Below are 18,749 nucleotides of genomic sequence, written 5' to 3'. Positions count from 1 at the left end.
CATTAGCATTATATTTTTGGCACTTTAATGGCATAAAAATTCTTTGGATGTAGGCTTTTAGTAGTGACTGCACATTGCATTCTTTAACTTTCAAGTAATTCTCAATCCTTACTCTCTAATTTTTCTTCAGGTTCAATTTACCACAAATTAGGTTTATGTACATTATAATCTTCAATATGCAAATTGTTTATCATAGTAAGGAGATAGTTCTGTGATCCCCCAAATGTAACGTTTGTGATTCAGACCTTGTAAGGAAAAGGCTTTCATAATCATCTTTTCAGATCCATTTTTCAATAATGTCTGACAAAATAGACAACTCTGTTAATTTGGCCCACTGTACCAAATGCATTAACAAAACACCGATAGCTCAAGAACGGACCCTCCTGTTTCATTTCCGTGAGTTTTGTCCCTGGTCTAAGAAAGAAAGTGTGTGATGTAGCTGGACATGGATACAAAAGGCCTGAGATCCTAACAAAAGTCCTACCTACAACCGTGTGGCTCAGTAAGTCAACTCATCTCTGGGAGCCTCCGTTTCCTTACCATAAATTATAATAGCAATATTTTCTCCACCATTTTGTAAGCGAATGATGAGAATTACATGCTGGAACACGTTGTAAATCCCTATATTTTATTATTATTGTTACCTAGACTGGCCTAAACAACTGTATATTTATCTAGAATAAAAAATCACAGAAGATTATTGAGTTTACCCTTTTAAATGCATAGAAATGTCTACAGAATTCTCAGAGGTTCTCTCTGTTTTGGAATAAAATTAACCAATCATTTTTGCCCCACAGAAGAGAAAAATGTATAGAGAAAGGGGATTGACCGACTATTAATTAGACATCTCTGATGATACTTGACTTTTTTTTTCTGGCATTGAATTCTATTTGAAACTTAAAATCACTTCTGTGCTTTTAATCATCCCATTTCCTTGTCTTGGCTCCATAACATAAAGCCTTATTCTCCTTAGAATACCGAGTGGGCAAACAGAGCCATAGTGGCTTCCTTAAATACAGGCCTGGTGTCTTCGCTGACTGTGGCTCATACAGGCCCTTTTGTGCCTAGCAGCAGAATATCTTACCAAGAAAGTGGAAGAGCTTCTTCAGTAGGCTTTTGGCATGAGTGAGCTGGGACCCAGCTCTCTACTCCATTGTTAACTTGTTGGTCTACATTCTCTTGGCACCTAAGTATTGGCCTACTGTGTAAATAGCCACATCATATAAAATTTTTCTTATACTTTGTGCTGCATATGTGGTATTCCTGCATCATGGAGTATACAATAATTATGGTTTACATCAGTAATAGAAATGTTTACATAAAATTAAAGGTAAAAGGAGGAGGAGGAAGAGAAAATCTCATGAGGGTTAACTTTCCATTTGGTTCATAGTTTACATGCCCAAATCCAGGTTGTAACCGACGTCTTTAAAAGAATTTCAGATCCTGTGGTTACTTGCCCTCAAATATCAAGACATCACTATTCAGCCTTCTATTATGTTTAAATGAGAAGAAAGTCAAATAAAAACCGTTAAGGCAATTTAATTTGAAAAGCAGATTTAAATATGATATATCACCTACCTCTTCTTCACTTTTGAAAGGTTCTCCAGACTGCCATACTTCAAAAATTGTAGCAAGACATTCTTCTGTTATCTGAAGGAGGAAAAATCAAAGTCTTATGATGGGGAAAAAGAAGAGTTTTTCCAGCTATAATCCATACTAATGAAATGATTCTGAGCAAGATAAGTAATCTCTTATAACCTCAGTTTCTTCACTCACAGAATGTGAATAATAGCAGGACTTGCTTCCAAGGGAGTCTGTGGGTGTCGGCATGGCAGGTGAGTAGATCTCCCAGCCACGGACAGTTTCAGCAGCAGTGCCCCTTCCAACTGCATGCCTAGCAGTGTGTCTGACATTTGCCATGGAGCGGGCTGCTGTGTCAAGGTTCCCTGTGCTGAGCAATGCTGTAAGAGAATCAGAAAACGGAGAAAATCAGAAAAAGTAAGGAGGTGAGTAAAACGCGAATGTAACTGTAAACCAGTATTTGCTGTTTTGTCACCTCTGGTGAAGTTGAACGAAATGAAAGAGAGAAGGTAAAAAAAAAGAGCTTCCTGGCCGTTACCTTTCTTAGTTGTAAGCATGAGCAGAGGACCTAAAGGGAACTCACAAATAATTCATCAGACTTTTTTTTGAGCCGTTACTTTTGAAGATTTGGTAATCAAGTATTAACCCATATGATGTTTTTCCTCCTATCTTAGCTTAACAGAGTAGCTGGCAAATTGTGTGCACTCAACAAATAGTTTTTGAATAAATACCTATTTTAAATATCTTGAGCAATCAGCCTTTTTTTAAAGTACACCACAATTTATTTTAAAAATAGCAATTAAGTCCTTTTCATGTGCAAACACTGGAGTTTACTACTCAGTCAAACACTGCTCTTGCACTAATACCTTTGGAAAAGAAGATATGGACACTACCAGCAGTGTGCTAGAGCTGACTCACACCCACTCATGAAAGCCAATTGTTAAACTGCCAGAAAGTTTGCAGGTCAGTTGCTAAAAACAGCCATTGTTAAATACTAAATATTAAATTAAATGTAGATCTAAAACAAAAGGCAACACTGAAACACCATTACTTCTGAATTATTTTACTACCTTCTAATATTATCTATGCTCTTACGGAGACTGACATCTACTGTATCTGTATAATGAAAACACTATATAACAGTGCTGTGATTTCCAGGTCTGTATTCAATGCTGTCCCATTGGTAGTTTAAAATCTGTAATGTGGTTGGTATTTGCACCAAAGAAGTCAGCAATTGCTACAAATCAAAGCTATTTTTTCCTGGAGACCTGGTTGTTAAATGGGCACACCACTGGCTCTACCTCAAGAGAAGACTCAAACAATAGTTTGAGACTATATTACATGGCCTATTCATAATAACTAAGTTCAAAAAATGTTTCATATGCTTTCATATGCATTATCCCATTTCAAATAAAGAAATAGAAGCTTCCATTCACACAGCTCTTAAGAGATGTGGCCAGACGCAGAACAGATGCTTCCAGATTCTGATTTGACTGCTCCATCATCTGCACACACTCTGATTGGTAGTGGAATGCTGCCTTGAGAAGTCTGCATGTTGTCTTAGCTCAGGAAAGACTATGGGAGAAGTTGGTTATGAATGTCTTCAAGGACTATGGAGTAAGGATGACCTCCCTTTCTGTTATTTGACTTTTTGGGTTATTCCTTGCTGTCTTCTGTGAGACAATATATATTTAAGTATTTGGCAAATTACATCAACAATATGTCTAAGCTGTACTGTGAATCTATTTGATCTTGTCCATAGTACATGGGAAGGAATAAAGTCTTTATCTGTTCAGGGGGGGAAATGAGATTTTAATGGAATCTTGAAGAAAAGAAAGGTCCATTTGGGTGAGAGAAAAGGGTAAAGCATAAAAGTATACATGTAGAGAAGGAAATATAGTGACCATCCTGGAGAAAAATTAAGTATCCAGTTTGGTTGGAGAGCAGGATTTATAGATGGGAGTGCCAGAGAAAGACACTGGCAGGATAGATAGAAACTGATTACCAATAATCCTAAATGGCAGTACTGAACTTTGATGCTAAACCAATTCAGATTTGAAGGAGAAAGGAAAAGTTGAAGAAAAAGTGTTTTAGTGATTGCTTTAAAGAGTTTATTTTTGGCCCAGTGTGGTGGCTTATACCTGTAATCCCAGCACTTTGGAGGCCAAGACAGGTGGATCATGAGGTCAGGAGTTCAAAACCAGCCTGGCCAATATGGTGAAACCATGTCTCTACTAAAAATACAAAAATTAGCTGTGTGTGGTAGTGCGTATCTGTAGTCCCAGGTGCTCAGGAGGCTGAGGCAGGAGGATCACTTGAACTCGGGAGGCAGAGTTGGAGTGATCTGAGATCGTACCACAGCAATCCAGCCTGGGTGACAGAGCAAGACTCCATCTCAAAAAAAGAAAAGAAAAATTTATATTTTAATAACTATGCTTACAGTACGCATTAAATTGGTAATATATGCCATGTAATTTACCTTGATCTATGCCAATTAGATAAAAAATATGTATACTGTTTGTAGTTTATTAGAAATAAAGAAAAGATCCTCTCTTAAATGCTACTACATCAAGCATCAAGAACTTAATAAATTTACCTATGGCTTACTTCATAAAATATTAATAAGACACATATATTATGCCATAAAAACTTTAAACGTGGTGCAAAAACATTATGTTTCCATGCCAGTTTATAAAAAATTCACTATCTTTAATATTGTCTTGGAGGAAATAATGTGCATACGTTTGAAACAATTGTAAAAGGCACTCAGATTCAGTTAATATTGCATGTAGACTGTAGATTTACACAAGCCAGTACTCAAGAAATTGATTGAGTGGTACCATCAGCTTTGTTAATCAGCCAAAATAAACAAGGAAATTCAATACAGTGGTAGTCAACTTTTCTGATTTTTATATAAAATAAAATATTCAGTTTCATCTTTAACTGTTCAGAATTGGCAGCTATACTCTATGGAGCACAGTGCTCTTTCTACACTCAATGTACATAAGGCAACATGTCATTGGTCTCCCTGACTTTAAGCTGACAAGCACTCATTTACAATGTAGACTTTAGATAAGCTCAAGACAATCAAAACACTTCCAATGCAAAGGTACCTTACAGAATAATTTGATGATGGAGGAGGTTTTCGATTTGTTTTGCATTTTTTTCCAAAGAGTTGTTAAAACAAGATGTAACATGATCAGTCAGTGGCCATATTCAGAATGAGCTAGAGTGGAGTAGAGAGAATAGAAACAGGAAAATAGGAAGGTCTGATTGTGTTCCTGTACCCCAATTTTTGTACAAAGGAAATTTTGCTGAGGGCAGGCCCTCAAGTACAGCTTAGATTTATAATGTATGACGTGTGCATCTCGTTAATCACTACACCTGATTCCTTTTAATACACACTGGTTGGGACATGGCTAAAGAGGAATACGGAGTAATGACTTAGAGCTCAGGCTGTACTGACATGCTATCTGGATTGAAATCTGGGCTTTTGCTCCTCTTTTCTGTAAGATATTGATAATAATAATACCCACTTTGAAGAGTCAATGAGAGGAGTAACTGCAGTGACTAATGTATTTAGCATATATCCAGGCACATGGTGAGCAAATTGACTATTAGTAATATTATTTAACTAATGCTGGTGGCCAAAGAAAGTTTGCTATAAACACTTTGACCTGACCACAATAAACAATTACAGAAATAATTAAAGAAATTAAAGACATCTCATTTGATGGGTGTTGGGGGAGAAGGGTATGGCAGCAAACACGCATGTTTCCTCGGTGCACCCACCCCAAGGCGTAGACTGCAGTGGTATGTGACTCTTCTTCTTTTATTCCATTTCTCCCAATCCTGCTGATTCCCCACCTTTCTAAAGGTACCACATATTACAGTAAATTAGAACTGCACCAGCTACCATTTTTATTTTCTCTCACAAAGCTCCCAATTTGGGCTCCAACTCTGCTGGAGAGAAGAGAGAGGCTGAGAAACAGCCTACCCTACCTGTGGCTCTGGGTCTAAGGACGTCCAGGAGAACAGAGAGCAAAGCAGAGCCAATGCAAGACCTCTGTCCCTGGAAGCTGAAGTGCAAGAACAGAGAGAAACCTTGGAGAACATTCTTGCATAATATTTATCTAATAGTGACAGAAAAAGGAGGCTATAACTAAGACCCTCCTGAAAGAAGGTAATTATTTTTCTACTCCACCTTATTTCTACCTTAGATGTTATATTGACAAACTAAAGCATTCTTTTGCCTCCAGAGAATTTGGCTGGATCAGAGTTTTTAATTTGGGTGGATCTGAGTTGTTGTTGTTTTTTTTTTTTTTTTTTTTTTTTTGAATGAGCTTTCCTACAGTGTTTGATTCAGTGAAGCTTCATGAGAAGGTAAAGGAAATGTGAAATATTTAGACTGGTATTTAACTGCATATTGTACAAGAACTCACAGAAGATGCCTCCTACCAAGATCAAAGCATTGCTGTTTATACTAAAAATTGAAATATTGTGGAAATCAACTTGACTCGACAGAAGCTTCAAAAGAGAAGTAAAGCCTTCATTTAAAAAATGTTTATTTGGAGATATTTTCCTAATTTTACTTCTCTTATGTCACAACTGTTGAATTTGCTCATTTACATTTATGTTGAGGATACCATAAGGAGAGGTTTTTTGTTGTTGTTGTTTTTAAAGTCCCACAATTTCATAGTTCCTAGATTTTTATATTACTTATAAACAGCAAATATGATTGTTATTATTACTTATGACTCGACTCTGACCATTCACTATATATACATTGTCTCTAAACTTTATAGCAATTCTGCAAATGTTATTTTTATCATGCTATATATAAGGAATATGAGAATACTTAGATAGTAACTGAAGGAACTGGAGATCTTCAACCTATGTTGAATGAATGCATCATAGACACCAGATGCCTGTCATTCTGATTATCTTCTAGCTCAGCAACCAGGAACTCATGACTGACCCTAACAATGAAAATCTAGTAAAATTTTTGAAAAAATCAAACCCAGGAGAATCATTTTGTTAAAAATTTTGGCTCATGAGAAGAGAAGACAGCAAGGCAAAGGGTTTTGCCCAGTAGATACTGGTAATCCTCAGCATTAATCAACAAGTGTACCTTGGATGGACATTCAGGTTCCAGAGTAAATATTCTTTCCAAAGATAACACTTTACCTCTGGTGTCTACTGTCCCTGTTCATTCCCTCGATGTACATTAAGCACTTATCAGAGGCAAAGCAGCATGTTGAGTAAAATAACAGCCACATTATGCCATGGGCATTTGAATGACATTCTTTGAAATGAATTTACAGAAAACTCTCATTCCTTATTATACCACCTAATAGTCTCATTCCTGACTCCACATTTCCTATGTTTCCAAAAAAAAGTTTTTCAGATGGCAGCAAGATGTAGGAATCTTACTAGCACTCAAAGGTGATAGGAGATTTGAGAAGCTCAGATGGTTCATTCCTATAGTATAAAGTATTTATCTTCTCAATTTGAAGAGCAAATGTTAATATAATTCCAAGTTGTTGTTATTGAACTCTAGTCACTTAATCATAATCACCTAAAAACATTAATCTACAGTAATTGATGAGTGTTTTTATACTTGTAGATATTATTTCACTTTTGTAATAATCCTTTTTATTTACTTATTTTTACTTTAGTGAACTAGGTACAGTTTAACAGTTTAAATGGTAATCAAAAACCTAAAACTCACTCCCAGAAAATAGGGTTTGGGTTTTTTTGATTTTTCATTTACTATATTTATATGACTAGGCCCATGTCCCATCCCACCTCCCACATGGTTCCTATATTTGCTGCCAATTTTTAGGAGTAAATATATGATGTAATTTTTATCCTAACAAGCTGCTGTGACTGCTGGCAGTAGAAATAAATAGGAGTTGAACACAAAAGAAATAACTGGAAGAACAGTTGAAGAGGCCCAATGACTCCCGTTGGGTAAAAATGCAAGGAAGAGTGTTTGATCACAAACCATATCTCTGAGGTTGCTTTCTCCAGATATTATGAATGCAAAATAATTTCATTCAAAAAGTAGATATGAGTTTGAGGATATTTTATTTTTCTTGAGGAAATCAAAAGGAATAAAGAAAGAAAAACTAATGAATGCCAATACCTATGCTACATGAGGGCGCAAAGTACTTGGCCAGAAGGCATCAGGTCGGCCTGCCTCCATTTTGTCCAAACCAGCGTTTGTTCCAATTGATGGATGCCAGTTTATATGGATTGTTAAATGTTTTGAATAGCACCCTTGGCTAGTGCTCTGTAAATGCTGTTTAATTCTCACCACAAGCCATTGAGGTTAAGTATTATTATTCTAATACACAAAGAAAGGGATTGTGAAATAAGGAGAAACATTCATGTCCACACTGGTTTAAGAGTCTACCTCTGGGATCAACTCTTATTTCTAAACAAGTATAGAGCTGTACCTTTTGTATCTCTGTATCTAGTGTCTAAGAGAATCCTGCCATGTACTTGGTGCTCAAAAATGCTTTACTTGAACTGAACAGACAATTGTTCATTTTGCTGGGATAAAGAAAATCTCACCTATCTGGGGCCCAATTCAGAATTTTGTAGTCCCACCTTCTCTTTCAGGCTATGATGATAGGAATTTAATAGTTCCACCAGTTTACCCCACCAATAATTAGATTGCAGAAAACGTATTTACATTAATCATTATCCCTCATGATAATATATTTCTTCTCAAGAAACAGGCAAATAATGCTAGAACTCTACCCTGAGGTAAGGTGATGCAGATGAATATTTAATACCAATGCATTTATAGACACAGTATTTACATTAGACACTAAAACTAAATGTCTAAGGATAGGCCTGATTCACCATCATAGTAGAAATGTATAATGGAATGTTATGAAGTCGTGGTGAATCATGTTTTAATTAATTTGAGATCTTGTATTAAATAAGCTTTTTATTGAAGTGTAATATGCAGAATAAAAAGTGCACAAATTTTAAATATAAATAATTCTCATTAATTTAAAAAGAATAAAGAGGCAGCTACTTAATGGCACCTCTCAAAAACTAACTTCTCTTTTCTCCTCAAAGAGATTTATTATTGTAACATCAAATAGCATATAGCAAAATAGCTATTATCATATCAGTGAAAAAGGATGAAACAAATCGCGCGGTATTCTCTAATGATGTGATTATTGATATGTAACTAAATGTGCAAAAAAATACTAGAAGAAAATAACTAAAATGTTATCATTGGTTGTATCTTAGCAGTCAGAATAAGGGTATTTTCATCTTCTTCATACAAAAAAATATACGTTGCACTAATAAATACTTTTCAGGATAAATGTTTAAAGGAAATAAAGTATGTTACAATCCATCATAAACATGATTTTTCATATTTGTCAGAAGCTGGCACTATTTTTCTAGTCCTAAAATGTAGAAGAGCTCAAAACGTTGCCTAGAAAATTAGGATATTACATATGACTATATTTAAAGCAATATATCTCCTATTAGAACATGGATAAAATTATGATATGCTTTGGTTATATGATGGACACTAATTACTGAGAACCCTAAGAGCTACCATGAAACCACACATGGTATGGTTAATACTCCTAGCCAGTGTGAGTTTTGCATTGCTGCCAACACAAACCTTATAAGGTTCTCATTGTGCCAGTTTTGTCACATTCCAGAGAATTTCCTTCCCATCCTTATGGCTTTTCTTGGAAAAGAATGACTAGAAAATGATGCTGGAGATCATAAGGTCAGTCTAGCAGAAATTGTACTGACAAAGCAACAGAAGTTTCTGGAAACAGATCTAGAGTTCTGGAAATCGGCCGAGGTCCAGGGCTGTGTAGATGACATGTTCTGCATTTTGCTTAAAATTAACCAGAAAAAAAAATTGTATCTGTTTGCCTTCTTTTTTACAGACGTCAGATAATATATTAATGTGAGGGTAGAGCTATGGAGACAGATTTAGCTCCTAAATAAGCTTTAAATACATAATCAAGATTAGCTGGATTCTTTTTCTTTCTGACCTTCCTCCTAATATTTCTTTCTTCGATTGCATGCTTATTTTGAAAACAGATTAGAATTTACTATTCAGAGGGATGTATGAGATCTACAGGGAATGAAACAAGAACTAAATAGAAAACAAATGGAAAGGAATTCAACAAAAGTAATTCACAATATGATTTATCTAGGAGGAGGGAAGCTGCAAAACTTTCCTAATCAGAAAAGCTTCCCTCTTGGGAAGTCCATTTTCCCAGAAGGAGCTGGAGAAAGGAACAAATACTTCATCACTAATGGTAAAAGCCTGTCTTCTACACAGGGAGAGGGTCCTGGTTCTGCTCTGCACTGTGGAGAATTTCCCAGACTGAGTTGCCCAGGTTGCAGAGAGATTGCAAACACTGAGTTGGGAGAAAAGGAGTGGAAATTGTTAGGAGTAACTATGGCTCAAACTTCATAAATAGTAATGATGTTTGCAAATTTTAAGCTTCAAACTGCTCTCCTTATGGTTCAGAAAGATACAATTTTTCCTGGAAAGAAAAGCCCAGAAAAGCAAATGTCTAAAAAAAAAAAAGAAAAGAAAAAAAAAATCACTGCTTTAATAGTCAGACTGTAGAATTTAGTGGCCAGCAGTGACCCAAAGTGGTAATTTTTCAAGCCCTGACATTTATTTAATGCCTTTAATATGGTTATGTAAAAGTGTTTCACATACACACTATTAATATTTAGGTGCCAGGTGGCTGCTATGCATAGTGTTTTATTATTTATGAGTCTGTTTCTGTGGTTCACAGAGAGATGAGTGGCTGTCATTGACCCAAGAAGGATTCTTTTAACATCATGCATTAATTTCTTCAGAGAAAGAATAACATTACCTTTTAGTTTGGTGGTAGAACAAAATATATTAGTTTTCTAGATGGGATCAGGAGAATTGTATGGCAATTCTGCATCTGTAGCTAGTGAGGACCATAAGCTTGTGCACATTGCTTAGCTTCTCTGAGACTCAGTTTCATCATCTGTCCAATGGGAATCTTAATGATATTTTTTGAAGGAACACATGCCAAATACCTACCTGTCAGAGTACCTTGAAAATAGAACACACTTAGAATTTGTTTCCTACCTCCTTCTAAGAATCTCAGTTTTCTCATCTGAAAAACCAGTGGGTTCAGTGTGGAATGTTGAATAGTTTCATTCCATATGATAATTCCAAGCAATTGATACGAACGGCTTAGAGCGTTCATGAAAAGATTTGAAACCCAATGTGGGAATATCATGAAAATGCAAAGTAGATGATTCTTGTCTGCCTTGGATAAAGGAGAAAAGTGGCTGCACATGTGCTGCTGCCTGTTTCTCAGCCCTTCCAGATACGAAAGTGGCTGGTTTTGAACTTGACCTTTGTGTTTATGAACTACCTAGGGTAGAATTAAGGAAACCTAATTAGGATCTTTGTTGCTAGCTCTTTAAAACGTTACTAATAAAATTCAAATACAGCCTGGCAATTTCCCTAGTCAGTTTAGTCAGTTTAGGGACTCTTATTCACAGACATTGCACAGAAGCATACCTTGCCAACTTTTGGCCAGTGAAGCTCTAAGTCAAAGGCTGGTATTTGAATATTTGCCAGCAAAAACAACTCTGTGGAGTTTTATTACCTTATATATTCCTAAAGGAGCCAGGATAAGATCTCTGCTTATCTTATTTCTGTAAACCATTCCATGCACCTTACTTCACTCCTCTGAATTTCTTAGGAAGAGAACAGAGAACAATATAGTTGGAAGAAACTAGATGTCAACAATTCAATTGTTAATAAATATAATTAAGAGTACAATTTGAGAAATTAAATGTACTATTATGTATAATTGCTAAACTGGTTGAAACTGTTTTTAAATATTAAATTCTAGTTTCATGAGTTTTACTTTTATTATTAAAAATAGCAAATATTTCAAATATATAATTTTTTAATTGCCTCCAAACCTCACAATCCTAACCCAGTCATCATGACTGGGGTTCATTCCATTCCAGTTTTTATGTATTAGACTATGCACAGGTACTTTTAGTGGTTGTAAATATAACACATGTATAGTTTTGAATTCTAATCATTCAGAAAGAATTATAAATAATTTCTCATATTTCCAGTTTATAATGACTTCATTATAAACAAATAAAGTCATTTTACTTACAATATAGTATGTAACTGGTGTTTGGGTAATAATTAGTTAGCAGTTTACGTCTCATGGGGTTCTTACATTGTCAAGGCCAAATCATGATTTCAACTTAGATCTGTTTTCTACACAATCCAACATTGGTAATCACACAGGCTGACAAAGCTGTTTTGCTGATATATTGAAAAAAGTTTTTTAAGAAAAATACAAATAAAAGTTCCATATCCCAACTTAAAAAAAGAATTAAGAATATGTCTCAGCTAAAACATTTTAAATAGATCATATTTTTAAATAAATGCAATTTCACTGCTTCCAAGTATTTTCTGGAGTTTGGATAGTACACTGAATGTAATGATGTACATTTAAGCCTTGTGTCATGATAAAATGACAAGATGACATCTGAGATGATCATTATCAGCTTAATGTTTGTCAACAACATGAGAGCAGACACAGGGTCATAACCTAAGGATACGAACCTTGACCGGGCATAAATGGAAAGTGAATGGGCTGTGGCCACTAGAGCTCTGGTTATGTTAAAGTGTAAAAAATCTTCCAAAAGGAAATTTTTTTGAAGAGTTGAAATAGGCAGGCAAACATAGCACACCAGGGCCTGTTGGGGGTTGGGGGGTATGGAGAGGGACAACATTAGGATAAATACCTAATGCATGCAGGACTTAAAATGTAGATGACAGGTTGATAGGTGCAGCAAACCACCGTGGTATATGTAGACCTATGTAACAAACCTACATATTCCCACAACTTAAAGTGAAATTTTTTTAAAAGTTAAAATATAGTTAAGTATAGTTGAATAGTATACTGGGTGTAATGATGTACATTTAAGCCTTCTGCCATGAAAAAACTGTGAATAGTAAACTATTCATAGTTAAGTATAATAGACTGATTTCTAAGGAAGACAGCCTAGGTGACCTCTCGGTGTGACCACAGCAGAGTCTCTTAACCTCTCTACTTCTCAGTTTTTTCATCACATGGCTGATGTAAAGATTCAACAGACTAAATATGTACAGCTCTTTGAACAGTGGCTGGCATATAAGAACCCCCTCGATATATTTTATACTACAAATTTGGTTCAAAGACATGAAGCAGAATTGAAGCAAAGATTCTGATTAAGCTATGATGGCTGTCATTCTGATTATTTTCTAACTCAGCAACCAGGAACTCATGACTGACTATAAGGAAGAAATCTAGTAAAATTTTAAAAAATCAAACCCAAAAGAATCATTTTGTTAAAAAGTTTGGCTCATGAGGATAAAAGTCTCAAGGCAAAGGGTTCTGCCCAGCAGATACTGACACTGGTATCCTCAACAATTAGTCAGGTTCATCTTGGATGATGTCATTGTCTGAAATTATCAATAGCAGTGCCTTGAGCTAACAATTAGTGACACATACGCCAGTTTGCCAGTGACAGAAAAAAAATGACATGTTCCCAATGAAGCTGAAAAGAAGAACAAAATGTAAGGTAAAGTACAAAAGAATATTCTCAAAATTCTCAAAGGAGAGGGACTGCTTCTGAAGGTAGAGTCAGAGACAGAGGGAAATCATGTTTTGAGGTGCTTATTTTTACCCACAGGCAGTAATGATATATCAAAGCCAGGTTTCAGGTGAATCAAGCACTAATCTCAGAGCTTCTGCCCAGAATTACTTACATGTCACCTCCTCCCACGACTATCCCTAAATTCAGTCAAAAGGGATACATAATCTCTTATGGGGGATGGCACCACAGGGAGAGAAACCTGACTATTTGGTAAAGAGTAACACAATCTACTTTGTTATAGAATTTGCCCTCAATGGTCTTACAGTCTAAGAGCATTACATTTAGTTATAGTAGTCTTAAATATGATATGAAATGCATTGAATAGCCAGACATCAGTGAAAGTAAAACTGTGATAATACAAAGTCAGCGTGCTTTACGTTTCAGTTGCTTAAGACTATTTGAAAGTAAGGATCACATGAGTTGAGAGCCCTAGGATTCAAAAATAACTCCAGAGTTTTTTATCACTCCCCAGAAGAAAAGCAATAATATGTAAGTTGACAGACATTCATGTAATCTCTGTGAAACTATAAGACTAACAGAGGAAATTTTTCAAGAGGCAAAAGTACTGTATCATTTCTTTGCAATAGAAATTATTCAATAAATATACACACTCGAAGACATACCACCTTGAGTTGTGATCCTGGCAGATATCATAGATTCTGCAAGGTGAACAGGTTAAAGTCTTGCAACAAAGTCCTTTCTGAAACACCCAAGAATTACAGAAAGTTTAGCTATCTTTCAGATGAGATTTCATCCTCAGTTTTACTTGTTCTGTGACCCTTCCAAACTATACACTGGATTCTTTTCATTCAATTGCCTTGGCCAACATTTTATCGCCAATAATCCTGTTTTATGTAACTGAGTTTCCCTTGCCCTTTACTGCATTTTGTTAAATGAAATAGTCATTTTTAGATTTTGAAACTATTTGCAGACCTTTGCCTTCACATGTTTGAAATAAATGTGAGGCATTAATTTTATTCAGACAACACTGAGCCCAATTCACTTGGGAAAATTCATCTCGATGCGTAATTCATCATCCAGAGCCTGTCCACTACTCTGTTCCTCCCTGAGAGTAAATTAGGCACTTTGAAAGGTGCATTAAACTCTTCCTGGCTACTAGGTACCATTTAGAACTGTGGGGCAATAATTTACTTAATTGTACCTTGGTGACCTCAAAAAGTTTACGTTGCTTTGAAAGTTCTTAATTTTCTCCCACTAAATAATTTATGCATTCAGAGGTTGGGTATGCTTATAAATATGTTTCCAGAGAGACAACAGCTATTAAATAGAATACACAAGATAAAATTGTCATGCTAGTGCAGAAATTAAATGTTCACAAATGTGTTACCTAGCTTATCCATAGAGTAGAAGTATAGCTCATAAAACAATTACAGCCTTGGATTTCATTTTTTAAATTTACAAGACTGTGTTACATTTTATTGTAATTAGTAATGCTTCATAGCTGTAAGGATTTCCAGATCCACACCACTACATTTCTCCATACCACAAAACACATTTATCTGGAGTTAAAATACTGTGCTAACTGTACTGAAGGTTCAGATAGACACTTATATTTCCCTTTTTTCTTTCATTCACAGCAGAGTTTCATCCATATTCAACAACTTGGTTAAGTTTTGATACCTTCTACTTTAATCACTCATCTTATGTATTAAAATGAATCAAATTAAGCTTGATCCAACAAATAAAAGTGAGATGCTTTGAGTTTTGCTGTCATTTAGGAGAATTAATAATAAAAATAAATATTGCATTCATCAATTCTAAGAAGTAAAGATTTTCACATTTTAATATCTCTAAAATAAGAATGTGTCATATAATTGATGGTGTGCCTGAGTTTTTCTGGCAGCATTTTTTCTCTCATTGTCATAAAATGATATTACATTTTAGTATTGATGGCATCTTAAATTTTTGAAATATAGCAGGACAACTTTTATTTTGAAATATTGAAAATGAAGCTCTATGTAAAAATGGAGAATGACTCTAAGAATATGAACATATCGGCTTTTAGGAGGCAGAAGTTGATAATGTTTTCATTTCTATTTCAGTCACCACTGTCCCTCTGAAGATGAGTTTATCAACACTAACCAGTCTTGAAAATGAATGGAACAGACACAATCATTTTATGGAAGTAAAACCTATGAGAAATTTTAAGAGAATATATATGTAGGGCGTAACAAAGCAGTGTGGATATTTGTTTTAAAATAATAATAATAAAAGATTATTCTTACTACTCTCCACATGATGGAGGTGAAATAGTGAATCACTATTTCATGAATAAAGCATAACTTTGGGATGAAGAAATGACTCAATAATGCTTTTACAATGTTGGTGGGAGTGTAAATTAGTTCAACCATTGTGGAAGACAGTGTGGCGATTCCTCAAGGATCTGGAACCACAAATACCATTTGTCCCAGCAATCCCATTATTGAGTATATACCCAGATGATTGTAAATCATTCTATTATAAAGACACATACACATGTATGTTTATTGCAGCACTATTTAAAATAGCAAAGACGTGGAACCAATCCAAATGCCCATCAATGATAGACTGGATAAAGAAAATGTGGCACATGTACACCATGGAATACTATGCAGCCATAAAAAAGAATGAGTTCACGTCCTTTGCAGGGACATAGATGAAGCTGGAAATCATCATCCTCAGCAAATTGACACAGGAACAGAAAACCAAACAATGAACGTTCTCACTCATAAGTGGGAGCTGAACAATGAGAACACCTGGATACAGGAAGGAGAACATCACAAACTGGGGCCTGTAGGGAGGTGGGGTCAAGAGGAGGAGGATTGTTAGAACAAATACTTAAGGCATGCAGGGCTTAAAACTTAGACAACAAGTTGATAGGTGCAGGAAACCACCATGGCACATGTATACCTATGTAACAAACTTGCACGTTCTACACATGTACCCCAGAACTTAAAGTAAAAAATGAACAAACAGAAAAACCTTGTTTACAAACTGATAAATTTTTGTCAAAAGGTACCGATAAGAAAATGCCTTTTTCAGAATAGCTTTTATATGTATCCATTCGAATAGATTCAATCGTATCTAGTATTAATATCTGGATGTAACACCAACTCCATATGTCAAAGACAACGGGGAGACAGAGGCAGAGCAACAACAACCACAACAAAATGAAGTAAATTTAACAATACATCAAGATATAAAATTCCGAATCTGTGCCCTTGATGTTATCCTGAATGATAAGATGATACTCACTTAGTCTACATAATTTTATTGTCAAATAATAATAAATGGGATAAATATGCTTCATTCTTTCAGTAAATTGTGATGCCTAGCAGAAGTGGCTTGCTGTATTGTCCCAAAATACTAAGACACAACTGGGAGTCCCACTTCTAATTTACAAAACATGGAAATTAAAAATGTGATTACATGATTACATAACACCAATCTCCCAAAAAGGGGCACTTTTCAGAGGGATTCATTTTTAATTTAAACAATTTATGTTAAAAGTCACAATCAATATTCACATGGAACATACACAGTTCAATACCATTTGAATTCAAGATTTGGAATCCAACAAGCCTACAAGCTATCATAGAATAAGAATTTTTGATATGTGTATACCTCTATAGAATAAACTTCATTTTCTATGTCTGTGAAGGTAGAAGTTAAGGTAAGGGATAAAATTTGGTAGATGAAGATTCTTCTGTACTATTCCTAGCCAATAACACAACACATCGGCATTTCTGTCTATTAAATGTCCAACATGTGTTCCAACTCCAAAAACTTTAATAATATTTGTGTCTCTACAAATTCTGCATTTGCCTGAAATTACTCTTCAGGTTATCTTATTTTCATAATGTTTATAATTATGGAAAAAGTAGCATAATTTAGAAATTCCCAATGTCATTGGAAATTGGAGAAAACAATGTAACTAATTTTTTTTCTTAGGGTTCACCTCCGTTGACTACATTAATGTTGGCATCTTATGAAGATAGCAGGGGTCTCCTGACAGGTAAGAAAGATGATTAAGTCTGAAAAGACAACATTTGAACTCTTGTTTGCTACATATTACCTCTCTAACATCTGGCAAATTACAATGCTTCCTTGAGCCTCAGCTTCAGCATATGTAAAATAATAATAATAATATCTACCTTCATACAGATTGATAAGATTAAACAAGTTAATATATGTAAAGCACCTGGCCCATAAAATATATTCAATCTTTGATTGTTTAAAATAAATCCTAGAGTAACTTAAAGAGTAGTGGTAACTTATCCTTTTAGTTCTATGAGGCTTTAATATGCTCAGTCGTTTAGCTCTAATTTTTCAGTATGTTTCATAACATAAATTTCAAAAGCATTCAGCAATTCAACTAAATAAATATTTGTTGAACACCGTGATAGGTATAGAGAGGAGGAAATGATAAAATGCCTCACATGGGAGCGTTCACAGAGTAGGTTGACATATCAATAAACATTCATAATATAAGAACCGCAAACGCTTTCTGCAAAGTCTTAGCAAGTAGCATAAAACTCCTTGTGACAAAACTGTGGTGTGGAAGATTAATGATAGCAGGTGTCATGAAACCACTGATAAGAAACGTTCAGAAGTTGAGCTTGAAAATATTACCTGAAAGTACTGACATGGCACCCATAAAAAGATTGGAAAGTTTAGGAGAAAACAAAGATATTAACACGTAGATAACTTTTAAGATAGATGGCAGACAAGAGGAATCGGTGAACATTATCTAGCAGAAATAAAATAGAATGAGACCCCTAATCACCTTGCTAATTTGGACCATTAAAAGAAAAGTTAAAGTTCCTTAGTCTTTACTGCAAAAGACAGCTCATCAGATGCCAAATTGATACTTAGTTAATATATTAAAGCCAATGGGATGATAAATTATTGTTTATTGCTTGCAGTCTAGCATTTTTAAGGCATGGGATGATTTATTTTATTGATAAAGAAATGCGGAATGGCCTGAAAGGACACAAAAAGTGACGCAAGAATTTGTGAATCATTAAAGAGACTCTGATCACATTCTCTCAGTGACCCCAAACCCCCACTTTCTACATCCCTGCCCTCCAAAATCACCAAGTCTTCTTCTCATCTCATATGAGACAGACAATTCATAATTCACATGTGGTTCCTTTAAAGCTCTAACTTCAAATCTAAACAGGCATATCAATAACTTCTTTAAAAATCAGTTTTCTTTCATGTAAAATAAATTTTTGTGCCACCTGTTAAGAGAATATTGTATTCTCTATTTTAACATAAAAAAATGTGTTAGAAATTCAAGTGATTCCCATGCGTTCCCCTCTCTACTTTGATAATCAAAAACCAATGTGAGGAGTAACTGAAACTCAGCCATAAATCTTGTGACCATCAATAATCACCTTGTTAGTCAATGTCATGATCAGAAATACTGTTTAGTAACAGTATCC

The 18,749-nt window shown here is 35.1% G+C and overlaps 1 long non-coding RNA gene across 1 annotated transcript in view; it reads left to right on the top strand.

Moving 5' to 3' along the window:
- LOC141583726 (uncharacterized) overlaps positions 1 to 17,096 on the top strand; it is a 28,629-nt gene extending 11,533 nt beyond the window's left edge. Inside the window, exons 3-4 of the long non-coding RNA XR_012516580.1 lie at positions 1,599 to 5,764; positions 15,366 to 17,096. This is a non-coding gene — a long non-coding RNA (uncharacterized LOC141583726). The remainder of the gene's footprint in view (positions 1 to 1,598; positions 5,765 to 15,365) is intronic.
- Positions 17,097 to 18,749: the final 1,653 nt, after the last annotated feature.

Source organism: Saimiri boliviensis, chromosome 2 (assembly GCF_048565385.1).
Source record: "Saimiri boliviensis isolate mSaiBol1 chromosome 2, mSaiBol1.pri, whole genome shotgun sequence".
Classification (NCBI taxonomy): Eukaryota; Metazoa; Chordata; class Mammalia; order Primates; family Cebidae; genus Saimiri; species Saimiri boliviensis.
This window is presented reverse-complemented; position numbering and strand designations above follow the sequence as displayed.